Source organism: Pseudophryne corroboree, chromosome 1, assembly GCF_028390025.1.
Source record: "Pseudophryne corroboree isolate aPseCor3 chromosome 1, aPseCor3.hap2, whole genome shotgun sequence".
Lineage (NCBI taxonomy): Eukaryota > Metazoa > Chordata > Amphibia > Anura > Myobatrachidae > Pseudophryne > Pseudophryne corroboree.
Genome location: NC_086444.1, coordinates 652720776 through 652733959, shown reverse-complemented (window position 1 = coordinate 652733959; position 13184 = coordinate 652720776).

Sequence of the window (13184 nt, the reverse complement as noted above, 5' to 3'; positions counted from 1 at the left end):
TACTCCTGTTGAAATTTTGTGGGAATATGGAGCATACCCCTCAAAATACGTTGCAACAGGTGGTCGATCAGGTGCAGGTCCTGACTCGACAATTTAATAATTTGTCCATTAAAATGCACACCTCACAGGCCGCTGGCGGAGCTCCCGCAGCAGCAGTACCTTCAGGGGTTAAGGAGTCGAAAGTAAATCTCCCGGATCGTTTTTCTGGAGATCGCTCGCAGTTCTTTTGTTTCAAGGAGAGCTGCAAGCTATATTTCCAGCTTAGGCCTCAGTCTTCTGGGTCGGAGATTCAGCGGGTGGGCATAGTGATTTCCTTGCTACAAGGAGACCCACAGGTCTGGGCATATGGGTTGCAGCCTGACTGTCCGTCGCTTAAAAGTGTTGATGTTTTTTTTACGGCACTGGGCATGTTGTATGATGACCCTGACAAGACGGCCTCAGCCGAGGCTCAGATTTCGATCCTTAAGCAAGGGCGAAGGCCAGTTGAGGTTTATTGTACAGAGTTTCGGAGGTTGGCCCATGATACCCAGTGGAATGACCCAGCCCTGAGACACCAGTACCGAAGAGGTCTTTCTAACCAGTTAAAAGACCAACTGGTACAATATCCCTTGCCTGATAGCTTGGATCAGCTCATGCAGTTATCCATTCGGGTGGATAGACGGCTGAGAGAGCACAGGCTTGAAAGGGAGACCGAGGTTTCCTTCTTTTCCAAGGGAACCTCAGACTCTGAGGAATTTTCCGAGGAGCCTATGCAGATTGGGGCTACCCGCCTCTCCTCGAGTGAGAAGACGCGGAGGAGACAGCAGGGGTTATGTTTGTACTGTGGGAATAAAGGTCATGTGGTAGTATCATGCCCAGAAAAGCCGGAAAACTTCAGGGCCTGAGGGTGATGGGAAATATCCTGTCAGGCCAGAAGTCAGAATTTCCCAAGAAGACTTATCATTCCGGTGACCTTGAAGATCCTCGGTCAAACTGTCAAGACTGAGGCCTTTGTGGACAGTGGGGCCGACGGGGTTTTTATGGACCGCCAATTCGCCCTGAAACACTCTGTTCCCTTAGTACCCTTGGCATCGGAAATTGAGATTTGTGGGTTAAACGGGGAACCATTATCCCAGGGTAAAATTACCTCTTGCACTAGCCAGATTTCTTTGTTTATTGGAGCCACACACTCTGAAAAATTGTCCTTTTATGTGACTGTCTGTACTTTTGCCCCATTGGTGTTGGGGTTACCCTGGTTAAGGGCCCACAATCCTCAATTTGACTGGGTCTCTGGGGAGATTCTTAGTTGGGGTACTGATTGTTTCAGGAGTTGCTTGAGTCTTCCAGTCAGGCTTTCGCAGCTAAGTTTGCCAGGATTGCCAGGATGTTATGCAGATTTTGCGGACGTGTTCTCCAAAAGAGTTGCAGAGGTACTACCTCCCCATCGCCCCTATGACTGTGCCATTGATTTGTTGCCGAATGCTAAGCTTCCCAAGAGCAGGTTGTACTCCCTGTCACGTCCTGAGACTCAGGCTATGGCAGAGTACATTCAGGAGAACTTGGCTAAGGGATTTATCAGACCTTCACAGTCTCCAGTTGGGTCGGGGTTCTTCTTCGTGGGTAAAAAGGACGGTTCGTTGCGACCCTGCATCGACTTCAGGGAATTGAACCGTATCACGATTAAAAACTCATACCCACTGCCTCTCATTTCGGTCTTGTTTGACCAGCTTCGTACTGCCACCATTTTTTCTAAGATTGACCTACGCGGTGCGTACAATCTAATCCGAATAAGAGAGGGGGATGAATGGAAGACTGCCTTTAATACCCACTCAGGGCATTATGAATATTTGGTGATGCCTTTTGGGCTCTGTAATGCCCCGGAAGTCTTCCAGGACTTCATGAACGATGTGCTCAGGGAATATTTGGATAGATTCTTAGTTGTATACTTAGATGACATCCTAATCTTCTCCCATTCCCTGGAGGAACATCGGAAGCATGTACGCTTAGTCCTCCAGAAACTCAGAGACCACCGGCTTGGGGCGAAGCTGGAGAAGTGCGAATTTGAAGTTCAGCAAATCGCATTTCTAGGATATATTATCTCCCCAGAAGGTTTCCAAATGGAGGGTTCCAAGGTACAGGCAGTCCTGGATTGGGTGCAGCCCACTAGTTTGAAGGCGCTTCAGCGTTTTCTGGGCTTTGCAAATTTTTATAGACGATTTATCGCTGGATTTTCGTCTATAGTGGCGCCCTTGGTGGCACTCACTAAGAAAGGGGCGGATGTTGCTCACTGGTCTTGTGAGGCCAAAGCGGCTTTTGCCCGTCTCAAAAGGGCATTTGTCTCGGCCAAGGTGCTGCGACACCCAGATCCAGAGCGTCATTTTGTGGTGGAGGTGGATGCCTCTGAGCTGGGTATTGGGGCAGTGCTCTCTCAGATGGGGGTGTCTGATAATCGCCTTCATCCCTGTGCTTACTTTTCCCGTAAATTTTCGCCTGCCGAGATGAATTATGACGTGGGTAAACGGGAATTGTTGGCTATTAAGGATGCACTCGAGGAGTGGAGACACTGGCTTGAGGGGGCTAAGTTTGTGGTCTCAATTCTCACCGACCATAAGAATTTGGCATATTTAGAGTCAGCGAAGCACCTCAATGCCAGGCAGGCACGATGGGCTTTGTTTTTTGCTCGCTTTAATTTTTTGATAACATATCGCCCTGGGTCAAAAAACATCAAGGCTGATGCGCTCTCGCTGAATTTTGCTCCAATCCAGGAGACCACAGGGGAGCCATTGCCCATTGTGTCCCCATCATGTATTAAAGTGGGCATTACCCAGGACCTCTTGTCATTAGTCCTTAGAGCACAGGAGCAGGCTCCTCCAGACCTTCCGGTAGGTCTTTTGTTTGTGCCTCCTAGGTTAAGACAGCGAGTGTTCCTGGAATTCCATGCCAAGAAGTCGGCAGGTCACCCGGGTATTGCCAGAACTCAGGAGTTGCTATCTAGGGCGGTGTGGTGGCCCTCGGTGGCTAGGGATGTGGATCAGTGGGTTCGGGCATGTGACATCTGTGCCCGAAATAAGACTCCTAGAGGGGTTCCTGTTGGCCCATTACATCCACTCTCTATTCCATCTAAGCCATGGACCCACATTTCAATGGATTTTGTGGTGGACTTGTCCAAATCCTCGGGGATGACAGCCATCTGGGTTGTCGTTGACAGGTTTTCGAAGATGGCGCACTTCGTTCCATTGGTTGGGCTGCCATCGGCCAGACGCCTGTCTGAATTATTTATGCTGCATGTTGTGCGCCTCCACGGGTTGCCACTTGATGTGGTCTGTGACCGCGGATCCCAGTTTGTGGCCAAATTCTGGAGGGCATTTTGTTCCGATCTCCAGATTTCTGTCAGCTTGTCGTCAGGCTACCATCCGCAGTCTAATGGGCAGACTGAAAGGGTGAACCAGTCCTTGGAGCAGTTCCTCAGGTGTTATGTCTCCAAGTGTCAGACTGACTGGGTGGCTCATCTGTCCATGGCGGAGTTTGCCTATAACAACGCGGCTCACTCTGCTACAGGGATCTCTCCCTTCCTTTGTGTGTATGGGCATCATCCTAAGGCCAATTCTTTTGACCCCCTGGACTCCACGCCTGGTGGTTCCTCTGTGGTTTCGGTCCTTAGAGGTATTTGGAGGAAAGTGAAGAAAGCCCTTGTGTCTGTGTCATTAGTGACCAAAAGGATTTTTGATAAGCGGAAAAGACCCTGCAGCTTCAAATTAGGAGACTTCGTCTGGTTAAGTTAGGCCCCCGGTTCATAGGTCCTTATAAGATCACTAGGGTTATCAATCCGGTGGCATTTCAGTTAGATCTACCCCGTTCTTTGGGTATCAATAAAACATTTCATTGTTCCCTTTTAAAACGGGCGATTAGTAATCCTTCTTCCAGTGGAAGACCTTCCCCTCTTTTGATACGTGGCCAGAGGGAGTTTGTTGTTGAAAGGATTCTTGACTCCAAGATGGTTCGGGGTCGGCTGTCATTTTTGGTGCACTGGAAGGGGTATGGCCCGGAGGAGCGGTCGTGGGTGCGCAGTTGTGATCTTCATGCCCCCAGACTGTTACGCTCTTTCTTCTCGCAGTTCCCCGATAAACCCGGTGGTAGGGGTTCTTTGACCCCTCGTCAGAGGGGGGTACTGTTAGGGTCTCCTGCTCTGTGCTGCCACGTCATCATGGCAACCGGGAGACAAGTGCTAGCGGAGTAACCTGAGCGTAGCTGATACTCCGGTTCGGGTCTTTTGCTGTGCAGTGGTTACAGGCTCTGTGAACGGCAGGGGATCCGGTGCTGGTTTTTGTGCTCACAGTCTGTGAGGTCTGAGTGGGACGTGGACAGCACCTGCTATATAAACCCTCTTCTCAGGTTAGGCAGATGCTGCTGAATCTTTGTTGGTTAGTCAGTTCCTGAAAGCTAGCTAGTACTGTGTAAACTTTGTATTTGTTTGTTGCTCACTGCAAATAGGCCTTGAGATTTGGTATTACACTCTGCCAATCCAGACCTAGCAGTAAGACTGGAGTCAGTCATTTAACCTGCTGGGGTTCTTTTGCTACTCTGTGAACCTAGCAAGTTTGCGGCTGTATTCTCAGACTTGCCTGCCAAAATCCTTTCTCACTGTGCAAGGTGTTTAGGTGTCAGTTTAGTGGCAGTAAGCTGAACCAGTGCACTGCAAGTGAGGATTAGGATTGTGGAGACTCTCCTTGTGTCTATTATTCCATCTCTGACCAAGGAGTTTACTGCCACACCCGTTGGTAACCCTTTAGGGTTTTGCTGTTGCCCTTAGCAACAGCATTTCGGGTTCTCTACGTATTAAATCACTACATCTCGCCTCTTTCCTTCTGAGCATTCCTAATACTAGGGAGACACCCAGTTTCTTAGCCTTTGGGCTTCTCTGTTCACTTTGTGTTTATTTTGTTACCCTATCACCTTCTGTGTATGTAATGTCATATTCCCCAGTCTGTCTGTGAGTTCATTTGTTTTGCATCCCTCACCGTTCAGACACCAGTACATTCCTGCTGGCACTGGTGTGCATAACACAGTATTATATAGTAGGAGGACAGTGCAGAGTTTTGCTGACCACCAGTATAACTATATATATATAGCAGTACGGTACAGTAGTCCACTGCTCTACCTACCTCTGTGTCGTCAAGTATACTATCCATCCATACCTGTGGTGCATTTCAGTTTTGCACAGTTTGCTGACCACCAGTATATAATATATAGCAGTACGGTACAGTAGGCCACTGCTCTACCTCTGTGTCGTCAAGTATACTATTCATCCATACCTGTGGTGCATTTCAGTTTTGCACAGTTTGCTGACCACCAGTATATACTATATAGCAGTACGGTACAGTAGGCCACTGCTCTACCTACCTCTGTGTCATCAAGTATACTATCCATCCATACCTGTGGTGCATTTCAGTTTTGCACAGTTTGCTGACCACCAGTATATACTATATAGCAGTACGGTACAGTAGGCCACTGCTCTACCTACCTCTGTGTCGTCAAGTATACTATCCATCCATACCTGTGGTGCATTTCAGTTGTGCGCAGTATATATAGTAGTAGGCCATTGCTATTGATATATTACTGGCATATAATTCCACACATTAAAAAATGGAGAACAAAAATGTGGAGGGTAAAATAGGGAAAGATCAAGATCCACTTCCACCTCGTGCTGAAGCTGCTGCCACTAGTCATGGCCGAGACGATGAAATGCCATCAACGTCGTCTGCCAAGGCCGATGCCCAATGTCATAGTAGAGAGCATGTAAAATCCAAAAAAATAAAGTTCAGTAAAATTACCCAAAAATCTAAATCAAAATCGTCTGAGGAGAAGCGTAAACTTGCCAATGTGCCATTTACGACACGGAGTGGCAAGGAACGGCTGAGGGCCTGGCCTATGTTCAAGGCTTGTGGTTCAGCTTCACATGAGGATGGAAGCACTCATCCTCCTGCTAGATAACTTAAAAGAGTTAAGATGGCAAAAGCACAGCAAAGAACTGTGCGTTCTTCTAAATCACAAATCCCCAAGGAGAGTCCAATTGTGTCGGTTGCGATGCCTGCACCTCTTTTTTTTCTTTCATTTTTCTTTGCATCATGTGCTGTTTGGGGACTATTTTTTTGAAGTGTCATCCTGTCCGACACTGCAGTGCCACTCCTAGATGGGCCAGGTGTTTGTGTCGGCCACTTGGGTCGCTTAGCTTAGCCATCCAGCGACCTTGGTGCGCCTCTTTTTTTCTTTGCATCATGTGCTGTTTGGGGACTATTTTTTAAATCTGCCGTCCTGTCTGACACTGCAGTGCCACTCCTAGATGGGCCAGGTGTTTGTGTCGGCCACTTGGGTCGCTTAGCTTAGTCACACAGCTACCTCATTGCGCCTCTTTTTTACTTTGCATCATGTGCTGTTTGGGGACTATTTTTTTGAAGTGCCATCCTGTCTGACACTGCAGTGCCACTCCTATATGGGCCAGGTGTTTGTGTCGGTCACTTGGGTCGCTTAGCTTAGTCATCCAGCGACCTCGGTGCAAATTTTAGGACTAAAAATAATATTGTGAGGTGTGAGGTGTTCAGAATAGACTGAAAATGAGTGGAAATTATGGTTATTAAGGTTAATAATACTATGGGATCAAAATGACCCCCAAATAATATGATTTAAGCTGTTTTTGATGTTTTTTTGTAAAAAAAACACCCGAATCCGACAAAAAATTTTCAGGGAGGTTTTGCCAAAATGCGTCCGAATCCAAAACACGGCCGCGGAACCGAATCCAAAACCCGAAAAATTTCCGGTGCCCATCACTGATTATATATATATATATATATATATATATATATATATAGAAAACGCTTTTTTGACCGGCACTCCACAATATATATAGTAGCACCTGGGTGCCCTCCCAATGACCTTTTACGGACTGCATATGGTAGATATGAACGGGCTGCACTCCATAGGATTTCCAAAGAAACTTGACAGCACACAGCTTGTTACATCAACGTTTCAGGCACGCTTTAATGGAGCCTTTCGTCAGGACCTGACGAAAGGCTCCGTTAAAGCGTGCCTGAAACGTTGATGTAACAAGCTGTGTGCTGTCAAGTTTCTTTGGAAATCCTATGGAGTGCCGCCCGTTCATATCTACTATATATATATATATATATATATATATATATATATACCAGAACAGATGGGCGGCACTCAGAGCATATTGTAAAGTTGAAAGTGCAGTGACTTTATTGTCAATGAGACATCAACGTTTCGGGGACGCAACCCCGTCGTCAGGATAAGTGCAAATGAACAAAATAGGTGAATAAATACCTTAGGTGTTGGAGGGACTCCTCCCGCCCGTGCAGACCTCGCCGCCCGGATCCCGGTCGAGACGTACCTCACAGCCGGAAGTGACGTAATGCCGTCACTTCCGGCTGTGAGGTACGTCTCGACCGGGATCCGGGCGGCGAGGTCTGCACGGGCGGGAGGAGTCCCTCCAACACCTAAGGTATTTATTCACCTATTTTGTTCATTTGCACTTATCCTGACGACGGGGTTGCGTCCCCGAAACGTTGATGTCTCATTGACAATAAAGTCACTGCACTTTCAACTTTACAATATGCTCTGAGTGCCGCCCATCTGTTCTGGTATATTATCGGGTCGTTGCCCGAGGGAGGGCACCATGAGCCAAGGAAACATCGGAAAGGAACTGTGAGTGCCGGGTCATACTGTTTGTTTATATATATATATATATATATATATATATATATAAGTGCCACACAGAATATACGATTTGGTATTTTTCCTGTGTTTTCAGTCACCTCATACCGCTTAAATCCTCTGTTCTGTGTCCTGTATTTACTGTCACATTACATAGGGGGTTATTTGCAGGTATTGAGTTTCTCTGGCTATATTGTGCTGTTACGCCCTAGGGCTACATTCCTTATAATGTCTGCCACACAGGGCGGGAAATCCGCGGACGCTTCTGCATTCTGCAGTACTGGTGCCACGGATTTACCTGAGGGAGAAGTTTTAGCTGCTGGTTCAGGTGCTGAGTGCCATACACCCAGTCAACCTGCAGCACCTGTGGCCAATAAGGACCCACCTTGGGCAGCATTCTCAAGTATGCAGACTACACTTGTGACACGTCTTATACCCCCTGTAGGACATCCTGTGCCATTGCAGCCACATATTGTCCCTGTAGTTAATTCGCCCTGGGCGGATACTCTGTCTACCCAATTACAACAATTAAATCAATCTTTGGTTAAACAAAAGTCTACCCCACATCCCTCTGGGGCCAAGGGGGCATCTAAACGGGCCATTTCTTCCTCTCAATCCACTAATATTTCAGATGATTCTTCCGATGAGGATGGGGAATATACTAATCCGTCAGACACTGATACAGTTGCTTCTGATGAGGTATCTACAACACAGGTTGATGTTCCTAACGTAGTGGAGGCCATTAAGCTAATTCTTAAAATAGATGATTACATTGAGCCTACTACTGCGTCTAAGAAACCTGATAAGTTCAAACATCAGAAGGTTGCTAAAGTAGTCTTACCACATTCTGACCATTTAATTGACATACGTCAGGAATCCTGGTCGTCTCCAGGAAATACATTTTCCTGTCTAAAAAGATGCTAGCTCATTATCCTATCCCTACCAAGTTGAGTAACATGTGGGAAACTCCACTGCCGGTGGACTCTCATGTCGCACGTCTTGTGGTGTCATCTACTCTGCCTGTCACCACCATTATCTCCCTGAAGGAACTGATGGATAAGCATGTGGAGGGATGCCTGAAGTCTATTTACTCACTTACAGGTGCTGTACATAGACCCACTATGGCAGTCTCCTGGGTTGCGAAAGTAATGGGCTCAGGCAATTTTTTTGACACTGCCAGACAATATTTGTCTTATATTACCACAGCCTCCCACTATATTCAGGAGGCGGCCTCTGCAGGTGTAATGGCGGCCAAGGCATCTCCTATGTCTATCCTAGCTTGTCGAATTATGTGGTTGAGGTCTTGGAAGGTGGACCTGGACTCCAAAAGACCTTGGAGGTGCTCCCTTTTAAAGGAGACATCCTATTTGGGAGGCTCTGAACAAGATTGCAACTGCCTTGGCTACTACCAAGACTGCGTGATTCCCAAATACTAATCCTACTGCTCCGAAGGCTAAGAGTACCACCTTTCATTCCTTTCGACCTCGAGGGAAGGCAAAGGGTCAAGCATATCAGTGACAGGCTTGTGCTTCCAAAGCCACTAAGCCTAAATCGAAACAATCCTGGGCCGCCCGTCAGCCTGCTTCCAAACAAGACAAGCCTGCTGCATGACGGGGCGGGCCTCCCCCTGAGGGACCCCAGGGTGGGAGGCCAACTTCTGCAGTTCGCCCAGGCCTGGTTACAGACCACTTCGGATGCCAGGGTACAGGAAGTTGTCTCTCATGAGTACGCAATCTCTTTCAAGAGACGTCCCCCTCGCCAGTTTTGCACAACTGCGGATCCACTAAAAGCACAAGCTCTACACTTGGTTGTACAATCCCTCCTGGATACGGGAGTGATAGTGCCGGTACCTCTGTCTCAGAGAGGCAGGGAATACTATTCGACCCTGTTTCTAGTTCCGAAGCCAAATGGGTCCTTCCGGCCTAAACTCAAATCATTGAACAAATATGTGAGAGTGTCCAAATTCCGTATATAAACTCTGCGCTCTATTATACTGGCCATGGAACCCGAAGACTATATGGTATCCCTGGACATACAGGATGCTTCCCTGCATGTTCCTATTACCATGTCGCATCAGAAGTATCTGCGGTTTGTTATTGGCAACCTACATTATCAATTCCAGGCCCTGCCATTTGGATTGACCATGGCCCTTCGGATTTTCACCAAAGTAATGGCCGTGATGACGGCTCAACTCCATCGTCAGGGAATCAGGATCCTGCCGTATCTGGATGACTTGCTGATCCTGGCGAACTCCCAAGAGGTTCTCCTCAGTCATCTGGAACTGACGGTCCAATTCCTACTAGCCCATGGGTGGCTCATACACTGGAAAAAGTCCTCGCTGGTCCCTGCTCGGAGCATGGTGCACCTAGGGGCACTACTGGACATACACAGCCAACGATTGTTTCTGTCTCCAGAGAAAGTCCTGAAACTTCAAGGCAGGATCAGATATTTCCTCTCTCGCCCTAGGGTGTCGATACACTTGGCGATGCAAGTGGTGTTGGATTTCTACATGGTAGAGTATGCTCAGCTTCACTCTCACCCTCTGCAGAGGTTAATCCTTTCCAAGTGGGACGGCCTGCCTCTTCGGAACAGGTCTCAAATGATCTTCACTCCGCTGGTGGCTACAGGACCAACAGTTGAGCAGGGGCCGTTCCTTCTGGATCTCCAACTGGGTCCTCCTGATAACGGATGCCAGTCTGCGGGGTTGGGTCGCGGGGTTGGAGCAACACTCTCTCCAGGGTCGGTGGACCAGGGAGGAATTTCTCCTCCCGATAAACATTCTGGAATTGTGGCCAGTGCTCAGTGCGTTGACACTGGCCCTGCAACTAGTACATAACAGGCCTGTTAAAGTACAATCAGATAACGCCACCATGGTGGCGTACATAAATCATCAAGGCGGCACTCGAAGCTGCATGACAATGCTGGAAGTATCAAAAATCCTACGTTGGGCGGAACGCCATCTGCCAGCAATATTGGCTCATCCCCGGAGTCCTCAACTGGGAAGCGGATTTCCTCAGTCATCAGGATGTTCTCGCCGGAGAGTGGAGTCTTAATCCGAAAGTCTTTCAACTCCTAGTGAACAAGTGTGGCCTACCAGATGTAGACCTGATGGCGTCTCGACACAATCACAAGGTTCCGGTCTTCGAATCAAGGACAAGGGATCCTCAAGCAGTGTTCGTGGACGCACTGGCAATTCCATGGAACTTTCAGCTGCCCTACGTGTTGCCTCAAGTGTCACTCCTGCCCAGGGTTCTATGGAAGTTCAAGCAAGAAAGAGAAATACTACTTCTAGTAGCTCTAACGTGACTCAGACGAAAATATTTCTCAGACGTGCAGGGTCTATCGATGGAGCGTCCTTTTCTACTTCCTCAACCCCCAGACCTCCTCGTTCAGGGCCCTTGTGTCTATCAGGACCTGGCCAGACTGGCTTTGACGGCATGGCTCTTGAAGCTTCACTCCTGAGGGCAAAGGGATTCTCCGAGGTGGTTATTCAAACTATGTTGAAGGCCCGCAAAACGGCACGGATTTATTACAGGGTCTGGAACTATTACTTCAAATGGTGTGCTGCTAAGAATTATGATGCCTATTCATTCAGTACTTCTAGGTTTTTGGCTTTTTTTGCAACAAGGCCTAGATTTAGGTCTTCGTCTGGCCTCCCTCAAGGTTCAATATCTGCCTTGTCAGTGTGGTTTCAGAGGAAATTTATGTCTATTCCTGACGTTCATACTTTCACTCAGGGCGTTTTACGGATTTAACCTCCCTATGTCCCTCCTGTGGCTCCATGGGATTTGTCCGTTGTCTTAAATGCCCTACAAGAGTCTCCATTTGAACCTCTTGAGTCTGTGGATCTTAAATGTCTTACACTTAAGGTCGTGTTTTTACTGGCTATTGCCTCTGCTAGGAGGGTGTCGGACTTAGGCGCCTTGTCCTGTTGTCCACCCTTTCTGATTTTCCACCGTGACCGGGCAGTTCTTCGAACTTGCCCTGGTATCATCATTTCATCTTAACCAAGAGATTGTGGTTCCGGCCTTCATCTCTTCTGGTTTGTCCTCCAAAGAGCGGTCTTTGGATATGGTACGTGCTCTCTGTAATTACGTAGAGAGGACTGCCTCCATCAGGAGGTCAGATACCCTTTTTGTACTTTTTGGTTTTCACAAACGTGGCTGGCCTGTGAATAAGCAACCCTTGGCCAGATGGATTAGAATGGTGATTGCACAAGCTTATGTGCAGACTGGTTTACCAGGTCCTTCTGCTATCAAGGCCTATTCTACTCTGTCTGTTGGACCTTCTTGAGTGGCTCGCCGTGGCGCGTCCACTGAACAATTGTTCAAGGCGGCTATGTGGTCCTCAGTGAACACGTTCATCAGGTTCTATGCCTTTGATACTTCTGCCTCCCAGGATGCTTCCTTTGGACGCTGGGTTCTTGTACCCGCTACAGTGAGTTCCCTCACATGAGGAACTGCTTTAGGACATCCCTGATGTTATTCCCTGTGGAATACCAGTGTACCCCACTGCAGAAAAGGAGATTTATGGTAGACTTACCATGGTTAAATCTCTTTCTGCCAGGTACACTGGATTCCACAGGGCACCCACCCTAACGCACTTAGCTTCTTTGGGTTTGTATGGCATTAGCCGCTAGTCCCTTCTCCTGTCATGAGAATGTGGTTCTATGTGACTAACATCACCATCTCTTTTGCCTGCTACTGCATTGGACTGGTTAATGAAACTGAACTCCAGTGCCTGGGGGCGAGGTTATAGAGGAGGCGGTGCAATGCATCCTGGGAACAGTCAAAGCATTAGCCTGTTGGTGCCTCGGATCAAGATCCATCTCTACACCCTGATGTTATTCCCTGTGGAATCCAGTGTACTGCGCAGAAAGAGATTTAACTATGGTAAGTCTATCATAAATCTCCTTTTCTAAATTTCTCAATAAGAAACTACTGGCCTAGGGGTGCACCTAAGCTATTGTCTATTTGGAGTTGCTCTGTAGGTTTGGGTTCATGATAAGTGATTGCGTGCGTGTTAAAAGAATACATGTGGATTGTTTACAAAGTAAACAATACTGTATCAAAACATTTATGTACAGCAGTGATTTTCAACCGCTGTGCCGCGGCACACTGGTGTGCCGCCAGCGGTTGTCAAGTGTGCCGCCGCCGCCAGAGATCCCTGCCTGCCAGTCCCCGTCTGCTGCCGTCTTCACTATACAATGACCGCGTAAGAGCTGCCTGCGCTGCCCCGATAGTGATACTGATTTACAGCATCACTATCGGGCAGCACAGGCAGCTCTTCTGCGGTCACTGTATAGTGAAGACGGCAGCTCTCCTGCGGGCCCGCCCGTGACCCTACGACGTGGCGTGACTCATAGGTCACGTACACATCACCATCCCGCCTAGGCAGCGACTAGTTTCCCTTCGTGGCCCGTTGCTGCTGTGTTCTGCTCCTCAATGCTCCTGCCGCTAAGGGGGATAACAAAGAAA